Here is a 21288-nt window from a genome sequence, read left to right as displayed (position 1 = left end):
GCTCCTTCCTGTCTAGTTCCCGGCTGCCGGCATATCGTGAGACAGAGCGGTGAAGGGCCTGCGGTCACATGACTGTGACGTCACCGAAGGTCCTTCAGCGATGCCGGCATGCAGAGAAGCCTTCGGAAAGGTGAGTATTAACTTTATTTATTATTTTATTCTTTTTTTTACAGGAACAATGGTACCCAGGTCTGGATGAGAGTCTTCTCTCCTCCTGAACTGGGTACCATCCGTACATAGAGACGCATAGAATTCACTTGTAGAAATGTACAGACGCGCATTCTATGCATCTCAATGCAAGTCAATAGCGGGGCTTCCGCTGCGCTTCCGCAAAATTAAATGACATGCTGCGGATTTTTGTACGCAGCATAAACGCTGCAGAAAAATCCGCAGCATGTGCATAGAACATGCGGAATCCCCTTGGGGACCATGGGGGGCGGATTACCTAGTGTTTCACAAGCGTTTCCGCTGCGGAAATTCCGCATCATAAACGCTTGAAAAACGCTACGTGGGCACCCAGCCTTATAAGAATTGCAGAAAACACGAGAGGTGAATATATTGTGAAGAGTATGCTTTGGGATATTTGCTGGCTTCTCTGGTAATCAAGGAGCTCTCTCCTTTTCCCAGGAATGTCCTAAAAAATCAGAGAGTTGTCTGTAATAGTATTAGGAGGCTTGTCCTCAATTCGATTTTTGTCCTAACTTCAGGGAGTAGTATGATTAAAAAAATAAAACGATACTACCCTGATAAATCCTTTGCTATTCCAGAGCCTGGCACAGTAGTCCAAACCTGCACTTGTTTACCTTGCTGCAGACAATCACTGGTCTCATTGAGGATGTCTCTATTTATTGGACAAAACCATTGAGACGAGTCATTGGTTAGCAATCAGGAGAATGTATGAGACGTCACCACTGCTGACACGGAATTTTTTGAATTATTACTTTTTAACTGTGGACAATATCTTTAATAAATGTCATTCTCAGTACACACACATATATTTACTCATACTTATGTAGCTACGTACATGCAGATGTACAATGTAGTGCCTTGAAAAAGTATTCACATCCTGTGAACTTTTCCACATTTTTTCAAGTTACATGCAAAAACTTAAATGTATTTTATTGGAATTTTATGTGATATACCAACACAGAGTACAAGTATTTGTGAAGTGTAAAGGAAATGATACATGTTTTTCTGAATATTTTAAAAATGTAAATCTGAAAATTGTGACGTGCATTTGTATTCAGCCCCTCTGAGTCAACACTTTGTAGGACCACCTTTTGCTGCAATTACTGCTGCAAGGTATTTTTCTACCAGCTTTGCACTATAGGTTGAAATTTTTGCCCACTCTTCTTTGCAAACTAGCTGTGAGATTGGATAGAGAGCGTTTGTGAACAACAATTTTTAAGCCTTGCCACAAATTCTCAATGAGATTTATGTCTGGACTTTAACTGGGCTATATAAACACACGAGTATGTTTTTATTTAAACCATCTTATTGTAGCTCTGGAAGTATGTTTAGAGTCGTTGTCCTGCGGGAAGGTGAACCTTCATCTCTGTTTCAAGTTTTTCCAGCCTCTAACAGGTTTTTCCTACAAGATTTTCTTGTATTTAGCTCCATCCATCTTCTAATCAACTCTGACGAGCGTCCCTGTTAAAGAAAAGCATCCCCACAGCATGATGATTCCACCACCATGTTTGACGGTGGGGATGGTGTTTTCAGGGTGATCTGCAGTGTTAGTTTTCCTCCACACTTAGTGTTTTTCATTTAGCAAAAAATTTAAATTATTGGTCTCATCTGACCAGAGCACATTCTTCCACATTCTATGTGGGTGACACAGCTAGCATGGATAAAGGTGGATGAAAGTGCTCTGGTCACATATTTGCATGTAGAGTTTCTACGGCAGCTGTCACTTCTGCATGATGTTGTCTATACAGGTGTCTGGCCCACACTTGCACAGCCAACAGGATCGTGCACCTGTATTGAAAAATAGATGTTGTTATCTGCTGGCCATCCAAGATTCCAAGGTGCAGGCATGTGGGGAAAACAGCAGCACCTGCAACTTCCTAGTGCAGAAGTTAGAGGCACCAGAAAAATACTTTAACCCACTGTAGACTATCAGAAAACACTATTACACATATATAGGCAGCAACACATTTGGAAACCGCCCTGCATCTGCCTTTGTCAGAAACACCTGAATTTGGGGATCTAAGATGGTTATTAACAGTGTTATTCTCTACTTCATTCATGATCTTATATTGTATAGCAAACAATATACGATCTGGGCTCGTAATGTTATAGGTTCTTACCTTTCCAAAACTCCCCCGGCCAAGCACTTGATGAAAATCTAGTCTCTTGATGTTGTCAGAGATTGTGCTGCCGGGGAGAGATGGCCGCACACCACTGTCTCCTAAAATGGCAAACAGAAATAAGACGAGAAATTAGAAAAAGAATTTACTGTCCATGTATAAAGTGTTGGTTATTTTGTAACCTTAGCAGAGAATTCAGTTTTGGTCAGCATTGGAGTATTCATCTTTGTAAACATATTGCTTTATGCTGTTAATTGAAAAACAGACTATAATTTACTATTCAGTTTAGCACAAAGGGTTAATTATGTTATTACAAAATGGAGAATCAGTATCATTTATGTGCGGAATAATACTGGTAGCACAGTGATTGTCCTATATTAAGTGTACTGCCTTAGAAAACAATTACAGCTCAACGCTAATATTGTCCTGCAACAGTGTTAAAGGGCCCCTTCCCCTGGGACTGAGAAGTGGGTATACGTTTCGCATGTATAGGCACTCTACCTGAAGCCCTCCATTAGCTCCCCGATGCCTCCTCTGCTGGGATAGGCGTTCCTTTCCTCCTGCTTCCAAGATGACGGTCATAGCAGCATGGAGTACACTGGTAAATCTAAACCTCACCTCTCCTGCCTTTCCTTTCCCATCCCACAGCACAGAAAAGACAGGGAAGATGTGGTTTAGACTTACCAAACTGGTGGCCATCTTGGAGGTAGTAGGAACAGAACACAGATCTAAGCAATGGAGGTAGCGGGAGGCAAAAGAAGGGCGTCAGGAAGGATGACTGTATATTTACAAAGTGTAGTAACTTTTCAGTCTCAGGGTATAAGGTTGCTTTAATATACATTTTTTCCTATACTCAGTCACTAAGTTGCAAAGAGGGGAATTTATTAAATATACATAAAAAAACAAATACATTTTAATCAGATTGATTCTTCCTTGTTCCTCCATATTTTTGCCATTCTGCTAAAACGACTCAACACCGGTATGACATTCACTTCTATATAGTCCACCATCTTATGTGATATATTTAATGCCAAATATTTCAAACTGTTGCCCTCTTGGATAATAAGTATATCACCATCTGTAATTTGGAAATTCTTGTCCAATAATGATATCTGACTTATTCCAATTAATCTTCAATCCAGAAAAAATACCAAATCCATTCACCAATGTAATATCTGTCCTTAGATCTTCCTTTACATTTATTAAAATAATAACAAATCACCTGTGTACATCGCTAATATTTCCTCCTGAGTCCAAAACTGAGAACCCCTTATTCCTTTACAACCTTAGGCTGTGTGCCCACAATGCGTTTTTAATGCGTTTCCGCAGCGTTTTTATAGCTGCTGAAACGCATTAAAAACGCATGGTAGAAGGGCAGCAATGTTCCCCAATGATAATCCGCATGTGCTGTGCACATGCTGCGAAAATTTCCGCTGCGGAAAAAAACGCAGCGCTACCAATTATTTTGCAGAAGTGCTGCGTCTTCGCCGCCATTGACTTGCTTTAGATCACATGGATTACGCATCACTGTATATGTAGATGCGTAATCCACGCGTTCCAATGTGCAGATGGTACCCGGGTGTAGATGAGAGGAGAGTCTCCTCCACACCCAGGTACCATTAAAAAATCTGTAAAAAAAGAATAAAATAAAAAATAACTGTCTACTTACCTTCTGTCGGCCCGCGCTGCGCTCCTACTTGCTTCCCGGCACTTTGCAATGAATTGAAGGACCTGCGCTGACGTCAGAGTCATGTGACGGGTCACGCGATGCTGACGTCGGCAGGTCTTTCAATTCACTGTTGCCGGCAAGGGAGAACGGAGTGTAAAGCAGGACACCGGGGGCCATCGGAGGGTAAGTATACATTTATTTTTTTATTTTTACCACTCTCTCGGGTCACACTATATAAATCCATGCAGTTTGCATGAATTTATATAGTGTGACCTAGTTGTCACAAGCACTTTCCAAGTGATGCTAATCGCTTGGAAAGCGCTTGTCAATCCGCATGCGGAAATGTCAGTGAATAAAGCTCCATTTCCGCATGTCCCTGGCAGGAAAACGCATGTACAATCCGCATGTACAATCCGCATGTACAATCCGCATGTACAATCCACATGTACAATCCGCATGCGTTTTTTTCTGCCAGGGAGATGCAGAAACGCTCAGGAAAAAATCCTGAGCATTTCTGCATCGTGGGCACATAGCCTTATATATGGTCAATAAGTAGGGCAAAGAGCAGCTTGGATTAGAAAATCCATGTCTTGTGCCCATAAAAAGGACAAAAAGCTGGGACATAACCCCATGCACCTACTACTTTAGGAGGGCACCATCTAATAACTGGGATCTACCTGCCACATGTCATACAACATCATACGAATTTCAAAAAGAAAAGAAGACATGCACCTAAGCGGTGATCACCTGAAGAAATAATCACGGAATATTTGAATATAAATTACATCAATTTATTACAGTATCTCCTGACACATATATAAGAATACGCACAAAAAAAAATTATTTTAAAACACCATTAAAAATAGTGGAGGAATCCACTGCTTGAGGAACCCACTACTTTAGAGACCTTCCCATATTATAATGACAGAAAATACAATAAAGTGCAGTCAAATAGATGAACTCTAACAGGCTGTATAGAATATCTATGATGGTCAATATTGCACAAGCCCAAAGTATTCTATATAAATAGAGAATACACAAAAAACAATATGTATATAAAGTGCAACAACAGGTATCTGTGTGAAAATCAATATGGTGTCCCTGTATACAGGGTAATAGGTCTATAGAACAGTATAATTGTAAACTGGCGATTGCCAATAGACCCTTTCACCTCACACTGGAGATGACTACTCCATAACCACTCCATCACATACACTCAATTGTGGCCACCCGTGCTGCCCCAGCAAAAAATAATAGTAGAGCCAATTAAACAATATGATCATAGAAAGCAAATACTCAATCAAATCAGCCTGTAAATGGGAAGGTGCAAATGGGACCTCAGTGCCCAGTGCGTGTCGCCACACACGGTGGCTTCATCAGGGGCATTTAAAGTACATATCCTCGTGTCCCGGTATATATGTAGCCTAGAATCAAAATAATTACCGAGAAAATGTTTAATTTACCTGGAGAGTGCAGTTTATGAAGTCCGAATAAACCCACCTTGGACATTTTTAAAGAAACTGACTCCTGTGACTATCTTAAAAGTGGCTGAGTGAGTACCAACCCAGTTACAATTAGTGGAGAATGTGGGCAAGATTCCAGGAAAACGTGTACCTGCCACAGAGATCGATGGATGTCCTGGGTAAAGGCCGCCAGCCAGCCAGAGATGTCCGGCACCATGAAAGAGCCACTCAAACACCTGCTGCAAAGCCAACAACAGCAGCACCGGCAGCACTTGCAGAGCCAGCAGAGCCTGCAACAGCAGCACCGGGAGCAGCAACAGATGCAGCAAGAGACTAATAAACTTCTGATGCAGCAGATTCAGCAGCAACAACGGCAGATGGAACTTCTAGCGGGGAAAGTTCGCAGCAGAGAGGCCGTCCCTCCCTCAACTCCAGGTAATGATTCACACGTCAGGAAGACGGTAAGAAGAGCATTGCAAAAGATTACTCCGGGTGATGACGTCGAGGTCCTAACGTTCTTTGGGAGGGTGGCGGAGCGGGAGAGATTGCCTCCAGAGCAGTGGGCGGAGGTGCTGGTGCCATATTTAATGGGCCAGCCTCAGAAAGCCCATTATGACTTGTTTGGCCCTGCAGGACGCAAAGGAGTGCGCCAAATTAAAAACAGAAATTTTGGCGCGCTTGGGAGTGACTCTGACTGTTAGGGTGCAACGGGTGCACCACTGGGCCTATTGCAGTGACAAACCTCCCAGGTCCCAAATGTTCGACCTCCTACACTTGGTTCAAAGTGGTTGTAACCTCAATCTTCCTCCCCAGTACAGATGGTGGAAAAGGTCATCATGGACAGGTTCATCCACTCCCTTCCAAAGTCGGTGCAAGCCTGGGTTGCCCAGGGAGATCCCCGTAAAAGCTGCTGAGTGAGTATCAACCCCCTTAAAGGAGTTTATACAAAATTTCTCCATTGCCAAAAACCATATCAATAGGGAATCAGGATTGCTAAGTCTTAGAGTAACATGAATCCTGATAATCCTTGGGATTAATAAGCCTCTTCCCCAAAAAATTCTTCCAGAGGATTGGAAAAGATGTTGTATCACTAGACTTTGACGCACGTCTACATGATTTTCTATTACAGGTAAAGTCAATTACAGTATTAAAATCTCCTACAATCAAAATCGGATATTGCAAGTTTTCACTTTCTTCATAGTGAAGCTCAGATTTATATGGGAGAGGAATACAGGTGTTTGCAATTTCTAACCTTATGTTGTTAATTTTACATTTCAACAGTTTATATATATATATATATATATATATATATATATATTTATATATATATATATCTTACTTCTACCCTGTGTAATACATACTTATATTTACACCCCTTTGAACAAGGATAAAGACCCTCGTGAGTAGATATTATGTACAGCATGATATACATGTACTTGACAACCCACTTTTAGCTACTTTCTTGAATCACTATCTGAATGTGTCTTTTGAAGACATATCAGAGACATCAGATCTCTTCTCATCCAAGCAAAGAAATACCATTTCAACTTATCTTAAACCCTTCTAACATTAAATTAGATAACTTTCACCATATTAAAATAATAATTAAGCTAAAATATCCCTCCTCTTCTGATACCTCCCCCACTCCACCTTCCACTTCACCCCTTCAAACCATCTCCCACTCTTAGCTCCCCAACTACACGTTAGGCCGGGTCACACAAGTGTTGATTCTCTCATGTGAGAGAATTGGATCATTTATGCTAATGACACTAGGCTCAAGCTCTGACCAGAGTTTGAGCCGAGTGTCAGTTTACTGGGATCCGTTTCTCTTGTTTGAGACAATCATATTACAGGTGCGGAGAAGATGGAGAACTTCGTTTCTCCAACTTTTCCATCGTCTGTGTCTGCATAAATCAAACTGCACTGGGATGAAATCCAAGTCTGGGCCAAGGTTTTACACGCACCCATAGACTTGTATGGGTGCATGTGATCCGATTTGCTGAGCCACTCTCAGCGTGCTGCAATTGTTTTCCCATGCCGAATCGTCATGAGCAAAAACATTTCAGATCTGCACTGCCCCATAGTATAATATTGGGCTGAGTGCTGTCTGATAAAACATCAGAGAGCACTCTACTATGTCATACAGCAGTGTGAACGAGTTCTTAGAGAACTCCTCAACCAGACATCCACCCACCCTCCAACTAACCTGCCTTAAATAAATGAATCTTCCATAATCAATTGTAAGGGAGAATATCTCTCTATTTACATCTCAAAACCCCTTAGATTAGCCACTGACACAGAATTTAAGAAAACAAATAGTAAGATATTGTATGGTAATTCAATAGTGTATTAAATAATGTTTAAGTGCATTTATAAAATGACCCTAAAAATTCTTTATTAGATGTAGATATTTGAGTCTTAAAAGAAGTAGTAATAAGATCTTATTAATACGTATTTTGTCTCAAACTCTGTTTGCAGTTATGAGGAAATGGAAGGTAAAAGAACAACCTGAATTAAATTAATTGATAAGCGAAAAAAGAGAAAGTGGTCTACGATAATAAAAATCAGACAACTGTTTATGAGCATATCTGGGAAGAATGGACAGGTGTAGAGCAATGCTAGTTATGGGGTGAAGGGTTTTCCTTGTATCCTCCCCTTCAGTTTGGGGGTGCAGGTGGGGTTTGTTTTGATTCAAGGGAGGAGGGATGATGGAATAATATGGAAGGGTTAATATTTGTTCCATTTTGTTTTTCTTAAACAGATGATTGAAGCGTATGGATATTTATTGTATATGAGAGAATATAAATAAATGTTATATGTGAAGTACTATAACTGCATTAAAATAAATGAGATTATTGCAACATATTACTATTTAATAAACTATTTGTAATCTTTAAGAAAAAAAAATAGCAAGGAGGGGAATTTTATATGCATTTGTTGGAAATGTGTTTTTTGAGTATAAATGGTGCAAGATAAAAGATCTTCACCCTGAGGTTTCTGCCCCCATAATCAGTGCAGGAGAGCAAATGCTATGCAAAACCATGAATCTGCAACAACAGTAGTGGATTTTCTGTTTCCCATTTTGCTACAATGAATAATAATGGTACATACCCTCAAAATGGTACTTACCACACTAAAGAAATAGAGGCTACATACACATGCATCTCACTAAATTAGAATATTATCAAAAAGTTTATTTATTTCAGTTATTCAATACAAAAAGTGAAACTCACATATTATATAGAGTCATTACAAGCAGAGTGATCTATTTCAAGTGTTTATTTCTGTTAATGTAGATGATTATGGCTAACAGCCAATGAAAACACAAGCGTCATTATCTCAGTAAATTAGAATACTTTATAACAACAGCTTGAAAAATGTTTTTAAAATCTGAAATGTTGGCCCACTGAAATGTATGTTCAGTAAATGCACTCAATACTTGGTCAGGGCTCCTTTTGCATCAATTACTGCATCAATGCGGCAATGTGGCATGGAGGCGATCAGCCTGTGGCACTGCTGAGGTGTTATGAAAGCCCAGGTTGCTTTGATAGCAGCCTTCAGCTCGTCTGCATTGTTGGGTCTGGTGTCTCTCATCTTCCTCTTGACAATACCCCATAGATTCTCTATAATAGATTCTCTATGGGGTTAAGGTCAGGCGAGTTTACTGGCCAATCAAGCACAGTGATACTGTTGTGTGTAAACCAGGTATTGGTACTTTTGGCCGTGTGGACAGGGGCCAAGTCCTGCTGGAGAATGAAATTTCCATCTCCAAAAAGCTTGTGGGCAGAGGGAAGCATGAAGTGCTCTAAAATTTCCTGGTAGACGGCTGCGCTGACTTGGGTCTTGATAAAACACAGTGGACCTACACCAGCAGATGACATGGCCCCCCAAACCATCACTGATTGTGGAAACTTCACACTAGACCTCAAGCAGCTTGGATTGTGGCCTCTCCACTCTTCCTCCAGACTCTGGGACCTTGATTTCCAAATGAAAATTGGAACTCTGGGACCTTGTGGGGTGTGTCAATGTCTGCCTTCTGGACATCTGTCAAGTCAGAAGTCTTCCCCATGATTGTGGAGCCTACTGAAACAGACTAAGGGACTTTTTAAATGCTTAGGAAGCCTTTGGAGGTGTTTTTTGTTAATTATTCTAATTTACTGAGACAATGACTTTTGTGTTTTCATTGGCTGTAAGCCATAGTCATCAACATTAACAGAAATAAACACTTGAAATAGAAAGGGTGCTTCTACTCAATACTGAGCCAAGGGTCTGAAATCTTATGACCATGTGATATTTCAGGGTTTTTTTTTTAATAAATTTGCAAAAATTTCTACATTTCTGTTTTTTTTCAGTCAAGATGGGATGCAGAGTGTACGTTAATGAGAAAAAAAATGAAATTTTTAGAATTTACCAAATGGCTGCAATGAAACAAAGAGTGAAAAATTTAAAGGGGTCTGAATACTTTCTGTACCCACTGTATGCCCACATACTGTCCCTCTCCAAAATATTCCCCTGTACATTGCCCGATTGAATGAAGGAACCCCCACCACAATTGTGCCCCCTTTGACAATTGTCAACCTCATTATGTGCCCTCACTGTAACATTAGCCCCTTCCTTCCTCATCCACAATGATATAATTAATTTAATCTTTGGCTCCTTGACTTACTATTGGCTGTGCCATCTCTTCTCCTCTGAGGTGTTTGGGTGCCGACAATAGTGTGATGACGTCAGCAGCGTGCCGAGCAGCAGCATGTCGAGGCTGGGACTGACGAGCGCTGTTTTACCCTAGTCCCGATGACAGTGTTCAAATATGTTTGCGTCTGAAACATTTGAATATAAGAAGATGGGAGCTCCATATCCTGGACGGCTCCATGGGCTGCAGCAAAACTTTGGTGGGCTGCATGCGGTACATGAGCTGTTAGTTGTGCAGGTCTGTTCTAAAACAACACTACATTGTATAACACCTGCACCAGATTGTGCAGTTACCTCAGCCCCGAGCCTACCGGCAGTCACAGTCGGACTCCCTATAGAGAAGGTAGAGAGGATTTATTACCATCTCTGGCTTTTCAATTACTGTGATAGATGTTAGAAATGCATTGGGGAAATATTGGCCCATTTTGAAGCAAGACCTAGTCCTTTCCAAATGTACTACACCAGTCCCTTCCACCACCTATAGAAGGGCGATGAACCTGAGGGACTTGCTGGTACATAGTTACCATAAAGATCCGGGACCAGAGAAAGCCTTCAGCTCAAAAGGCCCCAGATGGGGCTTCTATCCATGCAAGAACTGTGCGGCCTGTGTAAATCTGGTGCGGTGTACATCCTTCCCATCAAGTGATGGTCATAAGGAGTTTCAAATCACACAGCATACATCTTGCAATACAGAAGGCGTAATCAACCACGCCTTGTGTCCATGTGGCCTCATCTATGTGGGTCTTACTTTTCGCCAACTGAGAGTGCGTGTGAGGGAGCACGTGCAAGATATTAAGAATGCATCAGAATCTCTTGCCGATACTGTATTGAAGCCTATCCCAAGGCATTTCAAGTTAAAACATGGGTGTGATGCTAGCCTCCTCCAAATTCGGGGTATTGACCGGATATTAATTGACTGGGGGGGGGGGGGATTGGAGAAAGACCGTTGGTGGATTATGAAAATTGATTGCATATGCCCCAAAGGCCTCAACGAGGTCCTCAGTTTTGTCCCTTTCTTGTAATGTGCTATTGTGTTTAGGTTTTACTTATGTTTTATGCTGTTTATAACTTCTCACTTTTTTATTTACATGCAGGGTATCCAGTATTTTTGTACACTCTACTGTGAGACAGATGCTGGACCACCACTCACTTGGAGGATCTTCTTCTCCCTTCCCTCCCTCCCTTTTTCTGCCCCCCTCGGGGACCGGGTGCCTGATCGTCCTTGCGGGCCAGCGCTCCACGCGTCTCCCTTTTCATGGATATGTACTCACCTTTCAGCAGCATCCCGCCCTGCTGCTCTCTCTTTTTCGGACCTGTCTATTTCCTGTGCGGTGTGCCACTAATTGATTCCATCCGCTATAAGCATTTTTTATAAAACATTTTACTCACTATTGTTATTCATCGGCTTTTACTCTTTGTTTATTGTTGCTTTAAATCTGTGATTTTGGATGCACAAAAAAGGGCACTTTAAGATGCACTTCCTGTGTCACACTGACACGTCAGTATTCCTATCACTTGTATATTTTTTATTTTATTTTTTCGATTCCTCTTGCCCATTGTGGCTTATAATTTTCTGATTTTTTTATTGTACATTTTCCATTATACTGATGTCAGTAGCTATGTTACTATATAACACATGTCTATGCTCACTCGTATGTGAAGGGCACACATACATTTGTATTGTGACATTAACTATCTCTTCATACTATTGTTATTTATTATATTTATTTTACCTGTGATTGGTCTCACTTGTAGTGATGGGCGAGCGTGGTTTGTTAACCCTTTCGGCGAGCATGCTCGGGTGCTCGCCCAGTATCTTCAGCGTGCTGAGGTGTTATGTTTGAGTTATTGTGTGTGCATGATTTGCGACTGACAGCTTTAATACATGTGAGGAAAGCCTAACAAACAGGCATTCCTCACGTGTTAAAGCTGTCAAACAGTCGCAAATCATGCACACACAGTGACTTAAACATGATATTCAAGTACACTGAAGATGCTCGGAAAACACCCGAGCATGCTCATAAATCTCGAGTAACGAACGTGCTCGCTCATCACTACTCACTAGTGTAACACTTTCACGTAACATATGTGGTTTTTCACGTTGCTGTGATTCTGGTTGCCATTGGATGCATCCGACATCTGCACCACATGGGCTTGGTCACGAAATAATAATAAAAAATATTCACACAATTCGTGCACTCTCTGTTTATTATTGTTTCCATGTTTTCATTCACTTGTCACATCTTCATTTTTTCTTCCTTTTCCCTTTCCCTTCCCTCCCCTCTTTTTTACCACCATTAGTTTTGCACATTTATGCACAATTTATAACTTTGTTCTGTTGATACACATGGTATTCCCATATTCTCTGTACCATATTGAGTACATATTATATTATATTGTCTCATGACTCTCTCTATATATACTCCTTTATATTTAATAATGATACTTTGGGTATTACTTGGTGGACATTATACTTTATACACATATGTTGTACATAATTCTCACAATATGATGTCTATATTTTCCTGATTGTGTGTTTTCATATATTATTTTCCCTCTTTTATCTACATCTTTGTATCTTTGTGTATTTATATATATATATATATATATATATATATATATATATATAGTGGTCCAAAAGTAGGTGGCCAGAAAATAATAACATTTATTTTGATTTATATATAAAATTATATTTACTAACACAAGCATAACATTGACAATTACATTTTATTCTGAACAATAACACAAAAGCCCTTAAATGTTATCAATGCAGGGGCTCAAACTGTTTTCCATTACAATTTGCACAGCTTTGAAGTCGCCTCTTGCGCTTCAACAAACTTTTTTGCACAAGTCTCTTTGGGTATTAATTTCTTGAAGTGCATCTCTTATGTCATTTTTCAAGTCACTGACACTTTTTGGTTTTCGACTATAAACTTTGTCCTTGAGTTCTCCCCAAAAGAAAAAATCCATTGGGGTCAAGTCTGGTGAACGTACCGGCCAATCAAGTGGGCCTCTTCGGCCAATCCATTTATTAGGAAATGTTTCATCAGGATACTCGCGGATTACTCTTGAATAATGTGGAGGGGCCCCAACTTGTTGGAAATAGACTTTTTTTTTCAAAGAGTCTGTGAGGAATGAAAAGTGGAATCTGATAGGTTGCTAAGGGCAACTGAGCCAGTTTTACTTTACACCATGTTTGATAAATCTCCCCCTTCATAACCTTATTACACTTTCTGTCCACCTACTTTCGGACCACCCTGTATATATATATATATATATATATATATATATATATATATATATATATATATATATATAATATAACCGGGGATGCATCCCTCTGTCTGAAGCCTCGATAGACTGCGCATGCGCGACGCACAGTCTGGCTTCAGACAGAATCATGCATCCAGCCGTTACAGGTAAGAGGAGGTGTATGGCGCCGGAGATCGCGGTATGCGTAGACACTGAACACATACCGCGTTCTCCGGCGCCATACTTGCATACTTACCTGACCGGGAGGAGCATTGCCACGGCACCTCTCTTCTGGCCGGAGACCGGGGGCAGGAGTGAGGCGTCGGATCGGCGCGTGCACATAGCGCTATCCTTCGCCATTTTACTGAAGACACATTTACAGTGTGTCTTCAGCAAAATGGCGCCGGACAGCGCGGTGCTCCGGCGCCGGTCTCCGCCCCCGGCCTCCGGCAGAAGAGGACGCAGCAGCGCTGGAGCACAGAGAACAAAGGTGAGTATAACTGTTAATTTTTTTTTGTATATGTGTACAGTGTGAAAGGGATGAGGGGGCCACACATATCAGGATTGTGGGGTGAGGGGACCATGCATATACCAGGATTGTGGGGTGAGGGGACCATGCATATACTAGGATTGTGGGGTGAGGGGTACCACGCATACTAGGATTGAGGATGAGGGGAGCCACGCATACCGGGATTGGGGATGAGGGGTGCCACGCATATCGGGATTGGGGATGAGGGGTGCCACGCATACCGGGATTGGGGATGAGGGGTGCCACGCATACCGAGATTGGGGATGAGGGGTGCCATGCATACCGGGATTGGGGATGAGGGTTGCCACGCATACCGGGATTGGGAATGAGGGGTGCCACGCATGCCGGGATTGTGGATGAGGGGTGCCACGCATACCGGGATTCGGATGAGGGGCCATGCATACCAGGATAGGGATGAGGAGTGCAATGCATGCCAGGATAGGATGGTGCGGACAGGATGGGGGCAGCACAAATACCAGGAGGGGGGCAGCACATACCACACATACCAGCATGGGAGACCATATACCAATAAAAATGCTCGCCACCCGGGCATAGAACGGCTTCAATAGCTAGTATATATATATACATAGAAAGTCATGATTAACTTACACCAGGTATGGGCCTGTAATGTTCTCCGCAATTTCTTTCTCTCCCTCTAAGTATGTCTGCATCTCTTGGCATCCTGATGATTGTGCACATTCTGCCAGCCGGCAAGAAGCACCTGGTTGCCATGGATACGTGTCCCTATGACGCGGCACTTCGGGGACTCCTTACTGATGTGTCAGCGGGAGGCGGGCACCTGCTGCGTTGGACACTGACTCCCTTGCTTCCGGCGCTGGCTTCCGCCACTGGAAGCGCCGCTGTACCCCCGCTACACGTGCCAAAATACTTTGGATATATATACCCCCCTGCCTGTCACCCATACACAATCGCCCCCTGGAGAAGCAGGACTTGAAACGCGCGTCAGGGCCGCTTTCATGCCATCCACAGGTTGTAACTAGGCTGTACTCTCATTTTATGTGGGACCATAACTTTCTATATGTGTCACTGTGTATTACTCTCACTAGAAGATATACTTATGTTGTGACATCTGTGTCATAGGCATGATTCTTCTCCTTATTTGGATATTAGCAACTTGTACTGTATAATTAGTTCCTGCTGTGCACTCGTACTTTATATGCTTTACTTGTGATCTGGACTCTGATACATTCTTTTCCAGTTGCTCTATGTCTTATCCCTAATTTAGTGTATCATTAACCTTTGTGCATGGGATGCAGTAAGTATGTTAATGAATCAATTGAACGTATTTATTGATTTTTCTCTGCCTCCCTTGGGACGAATCATGCCTTAATAACACTTGTTGATTATTCCTTCTTTATAGACACTTAACTGTATGTATATATATATATATATATATATATATATATATATATTTATATATATATATAAAGTTATAAATATATATTTTTACATAATGAAATGGTATTCCTACTTATGGAGGGAATTGGATTGTAATGTATTCCCAATTAAACACCTGAGATTGGGAAGGAGGTGGAGACCTGTTGAAGGTTCCTCCTCTGACCTATTAATCTCACTCCATGGATGAACCTAGGAATAGGGAATTCCATGGAAGGGTGTTTGGGTTATGTAATAAATATTATCCCTCAGTTCATTTATGGACACAGGAATCACTATTTGAATACTGTCATTGCAATGCAAATATATTGGGAAACTGCTAACAGAATGTTGTCCCTAATAATGAGAAATAGTGCGCTTTTATTATAAATAGGGGATAAGAGAAATCATTAAAGCACATACGTTGTTTACATTTGAAGAAAAGCTTTTGGTGGGGCTTGCCAATTTAAAAGATGGCGATCGTAGCATTAGAAGTGTAATGCGCATGCCCGGTGACGTCACGAAGCGGGCGGACCAGGTTTGCCCCGATCATGTGACGAGATAATGGGGATTTCCTGGGAGACATGCGCAGATGGGATTTTGAGACGCCGAGGACAGCGTGGAGGAAGTAAGAAACGTGGTCATGCATGATTGCTGCAGTGTGAGTCGCAACCTCAAATATATTATGATTTATAATGTACACCTGGCACTGATAAATACTAATCAAAGCACTTATCACTTTATGAGAGTTATGGATACTGTAATTGATGATAATAATATATCTGTCTAAAATTTTATCACTATGTATGTAACTGAATAATATTTTGTGATATGCACTACTGCACTTTTCTTATGTAATCATGGTTTTGTATCAATTAATTATAATTATGGAATCACTGTTTGTAACTATATATATTGCACTATATGCACTTGAACTCTGCTTGAGAAAGGTTCTGTGAACCGAAACGTTGCCTTTGGGCTCATTAAAGTCCATTTTTCTATAATATTTTTGGAGTGCTGCCTCTTGATTTTCTTTCTTTCTATATATATATATATATATATATATATATATATATATATATAAAAATAAATATACTGTATATATATATATATATATATATATATATATATATACATATATGTATACACAGGGTGGGCCATTTATATGGATTCACCTAAATTAAATGGGAATGGTTGGTGATATCAACTTTCTGTTTGTGGCACATTAGTATATGGGAGGGGGAAAACGTTTCCAGATGGATGGTGACCATGGTGGCCATTTTGAAGTCGGCCATTTTGGATCTAACTTTATTTTTTTCAATGGGAAGAGGGTCATGTGACACATCAAACTTATTGACAATTTCATAAGAAAAACAATGGTGTGCTTGGTATTAACGTAACTTTACTCTTTCATGAGTTTTTTACAAGTTTATGACCACTTATAAAATGTGTTCAAAGTGCTGCCCATTGTGTTGGATTGTCAATGCAACCCTCTTCTCCCACTCTTGACACACTGATAGCAACAACGCAGAAGAAATGCTAGCACAGGCTTCCAGTATCCGTTGTTTCAGATGTTGCACATCTCATATCTTCACAGCATAGACAATTGCCTTCAGATGACCCCAAAGATAAAAGTCTAAGGGGGTCAGATCGGGAGACCTTGGTGGCCATTCAACTAGCCCACGACGACCAATCCACTTTCCAGGAAACAGTTCATGTAGGAATGCTCGGACCTGACACCCATAATGTGATCGTGCACCATCTTGTTGGAAAAACTCAGGGAACGTGCCATCTTCAGTGCATAAAGAGGGCAACACATCAACATGTAGCAGTTTCAGATATCCAGTGGCATTGAGGTTTCCATTGATGAAGAATGGCCCCACTATCTTTGTACTCCATATACCACACCATACCATAAAGATGCGAGATGTGCAGCAACTGAAACAATGGATACTGGAAGCCTGTGCTAGCATTTCTTCTGCGGCATTGCTGTCAGTGTGTCAAGAGTGGGAGAAAAGGGTTGCATTGACAATCCAACACAATGGGCAGCACTTTGAACACATTTTATAAGTGATCATAAACTTGTAAAAAACTCATGAAAGAATAAAGTTATGTTAAAACCAAGCACACTATTGTTTTTCTTATGAAGTTCTCAATAAGTTTGATGTTTCACATTACCCTCTTCCCATTGAAAAAAATAAAGTTGGACCCAAAATGGCCGACTTCAAAATGGCCGCTATGGTCACCACCCATCTGGAAAAGTTTTCCCCCTCCCATATACTAATGGGCCACAAACAGGAAGTTGATATCACTTAGGTGTATCCATATAAATGGCCCACCCAGTATATATATATATATATATATATATATATACATATATATACAGTAGATATATTGTCTCTTGCCTTACATTGGTTTATTCCTGTGGTTCCGTGGCACTTTGTTGTCACCTCTTTCCCTTGGATTTTTTATCTCTTTTGATTATGTCTGATTTTACTTACATTTTTGCAATAAAAATGTAACTTTTATTGGATTTGCTCCTGTTTCTATTTTTCTCTTTTTGGGTTATATAGTTATGGAAGAGCATTTATAGGGACCGACTCTTTTCTTTTTGGATACTCCCTATAGAGAAGGTAGAGAGGATTTATTACCGTCTCTGCCTTTTCAATTACTGTGTACACAGCTCTGAACAAGTGCTGTGTATTCAGTATGGTAAGCGCAGATAGCGCTTCCTGCTCCAGACCCAGAGATCATGTGATGGCCGGGTGTAGAGAAAGAGCAAGAGCTTCTGGGTCCTAGGAGACCCAGTCAACCCTGCTATATAGGCAGTAGGTTGAATGTCCCCTGTAACTAGGATCAATATACCAGCAGATGTGTTTGGGACACAGGTTTATTAACAATTACTATTATATAAGTATGGCAGGTTCTCCTCCTGCACTTGTTAGTTCAGCTTTCCTCACATACTGCACAGCTCTCCAGTCCATACAATGGTCACTGATGGAGGAGCATGTAACCAGACCACTCCATCAGCCTTGTCCTATTGAGAACCTCCCATGAGAAAGATGCTTTTATAGTGAAGTAGACTGACGGACAGGTCTGGTCACTGCTCCTCCACCAGCAGCCATATTATAGACTAGAGAGCTGGGCAGTCTGTAAGGAAAGCTGCAGTAACAAGAGCAGGAGGAGAATCTGACATACCTACAGTATATCATAGTAAATGCCACAAAATCATGTCCCCAACACATCTGTTAAAGTAAAGATAAAATGGTCAACCTCATTAACTAATTCTGCAGCCAGCAATAGACAGCGCAACACAAAGACTATAGGAGGCAAACGACTCAATTTTATTTTAATGAAACCATATTGCAATTTTTTTTATCCATTCAAGCAAGAAAAAAATCAAATGTTTCAAAAGTTAAGACAACACCTGTGTAAAATCATTGAAATAAAGAGCAAAAAAACCAGGAAAAAATAAATAAAAAAACAATGACTATCCAAATTGCATTTACAAGCCCCATCCCTAACAAAAAACCATGTAACTAATATATAAAAATAACACAAGCACAGAAATCCTTTATTTACTACAGATATTACCAGAAAAAAAATAAAATAATATTAAAATATTGTAAAATTTAGACTCGATGTTTCACAAAAAAATATTTAAATATCCAAACATTACAATTTTTTACAGTTTTTTAAACCATATGTATGAAAATAAGAAAAAAATGTGCCTTGGCAAGAATGGGGAAAAATGGCCTGATCATGTAGGGGTTTAACAAAGTACTGAATATATACATATATATAAATGGACTGGGGAACAGTTCTACAACCCTCCAGCTTCAGATCTTGCTCATGTATCACATCCTCCACCTGTCAGATTTAAAAGATGTGTAACTTGTGTAAAGTGACAACATTGCCCTGATCTGTAAGTGTGGGCATGAGAAGCTACATGTCATGGTGCTCCCTGTGGTAAGCTGATGTATAGTATTACCTGTGCCCTTGGTGGTCTTCTGCCCTTCTTCTTCTTTCTTGATTGAAGAGCTTTCATGTGATGAGCCAAAGATTTGTCTTCTCCTCTTGGCTCCACTTCTTCTAGCTAGGACCTCCTGATGACATTCCTGTTCTTCTTTCTGGCCTTGGTGATCAATCTTCTGAGAGACGATCTCCAACTCTGAGCCATTTCTCTTCTCTCCTCTCCTATGGCTCTTCTTGATGGACGGCTTCTCATCATCCGATGAGTCCAAAACATTTCTTCTCCTTTTCTTCCCTCTCATCCTAAAGTCCTCCTCTTTAATCTCCATAATGTCACTTTGCTGAAGGCAGCTCCTCCTCATCCGCATGCAAGCCAACCGCAACTCTCCAACTGCCAACCGGCAACATTCCAATGTGCTCACCGGTCATGTGATAGGAATTGACCATAAGCAGTCATATATATGAGCTATCAGATATTGGTGTTTTTCTATTTTATTCTCATCATATCACATAGTATTAGGCCAAGCTCACAGATAGAGGTTTATTTTAGCTTTTCTGCTGCCTTTTTTCCTATAGAAAGACTCAAATATCCAGATCTTTTTCACATTTTCAGGTTAAGACTTGAATATACTTTGCAGCAATCTCGATAGTAATATTTACACGTAATGACAACTATAGGTTTCTAAAGAATAATTTCTAGTTACTATAATGGCTTCTTAGAAAACCCACATGTGTGAGTTTGCTGTTTTGCAGAACGCTCTTTGCCACCATTTTCCTTCTGACGCTGTTTTGCAGCATTTAGGGGATGTGCACACGGTTATTATTTGTAGAGGAAAAGAAATACTAGAGTGTTGGCGGGTAAAATGCTGCCTAAAATATGTGCAAAAACGCTTCAAGAATTGACATGCAGAAGATATGAAACTTCTTCAAATCTGCAAGGAAAAAATAAGCAGAATGTACATGAGATTCCATAAATCTCATTGACTTTGCTAGTACATTAAAACACTGCGTTTTTTCATGCAAAGAACGTGCGGAAATAACTTTTGAAAATACGGCAAAAATGCAACATGTGAACATGCCCTTGGCTTCTAGTCCATCAAAAATAGTGTAAGTCTGAACTTGAGATGCCGCTGTGGATACTCATTCTGGTGTTAATACTATAGGAAATGACAAGGCAATGATCGCGCTTTTTATTAGTGTAAATAGGGAAATACAGCCCTCCTAGACCGGACACAAGGATTTTATTTGCCAATAGTAATAATATTGGTGGGTTATATTTTTTACACTATACTACATACTTTTTTCACATATAACTATTTTCCTGTGATAAATTGTATTATCAATATATGGACTGGAGTTATTTGTAATTTAATTCCATATTTGGTGCACACAGATTGTTCTTTCTGCTGAATTCTAGATTAGTCATTGCTAGTGTCTCGGCATATTAGCATGTTTTTGTAATTTTTTGCTAAACCCTAATGAGGATTATTTGCTTATACTTGATATTCGCTTCTCAATAGTATTCGCTTATTCACTATATTCTAGATTATACATTTTGTCTTAGATGTATATTGGAAGTTCTTCATATTTTTTTCTTATGTCACATTATTATTTTTCACAGTGAATGTTTGATAAAGATCATGTTGACGCTTTTGTATTATACATTTTACTTTGACTTAAAAATAATATTTAGTACAATTTTAATGGAAACAATTTGCTTCAATAACACAGACCCTTATTAAATGACCCAGCATGCCACTTCTGGCCTGAGCTTTCAATGTAGAATTACATATTTGCTGTGTAACTAAATAGCTGTAATGCATAGAATAATTGGGCTTACTACAGAAGGGATAGATGCTCTTCTAGTGAAGCTTCATGATGTCCATTGCTCCAGAGTAGACGACCTTCTCTATGAACACTAAATGCCTGTAAGGCACAGTGTGATTATGGGGTGGGAATGCTTTAGGACATTTCTTTAGGATACAATGACATTGGTGGCAGACTGGT

This window comes from Phyllobates terribilis, unplaced genomic scaffold, assembly GCF_046119375.1.
Source record: "Phyllobates terribilis strain yellow unplaced genomic scaffold, ASM4611937v1 Scaffold_391__1_contigs__length_1789467, whole genome shotgun sequence".
Taxonomy (NCBI): Eukaryota; Metazoa; Chordata; class Amphibia; order Anura; family Dendrobatidae; genus Phyllobates; species Phyllobates terribilis.
Note: the sequence above shows the minus strand (reverse complement) of the source record.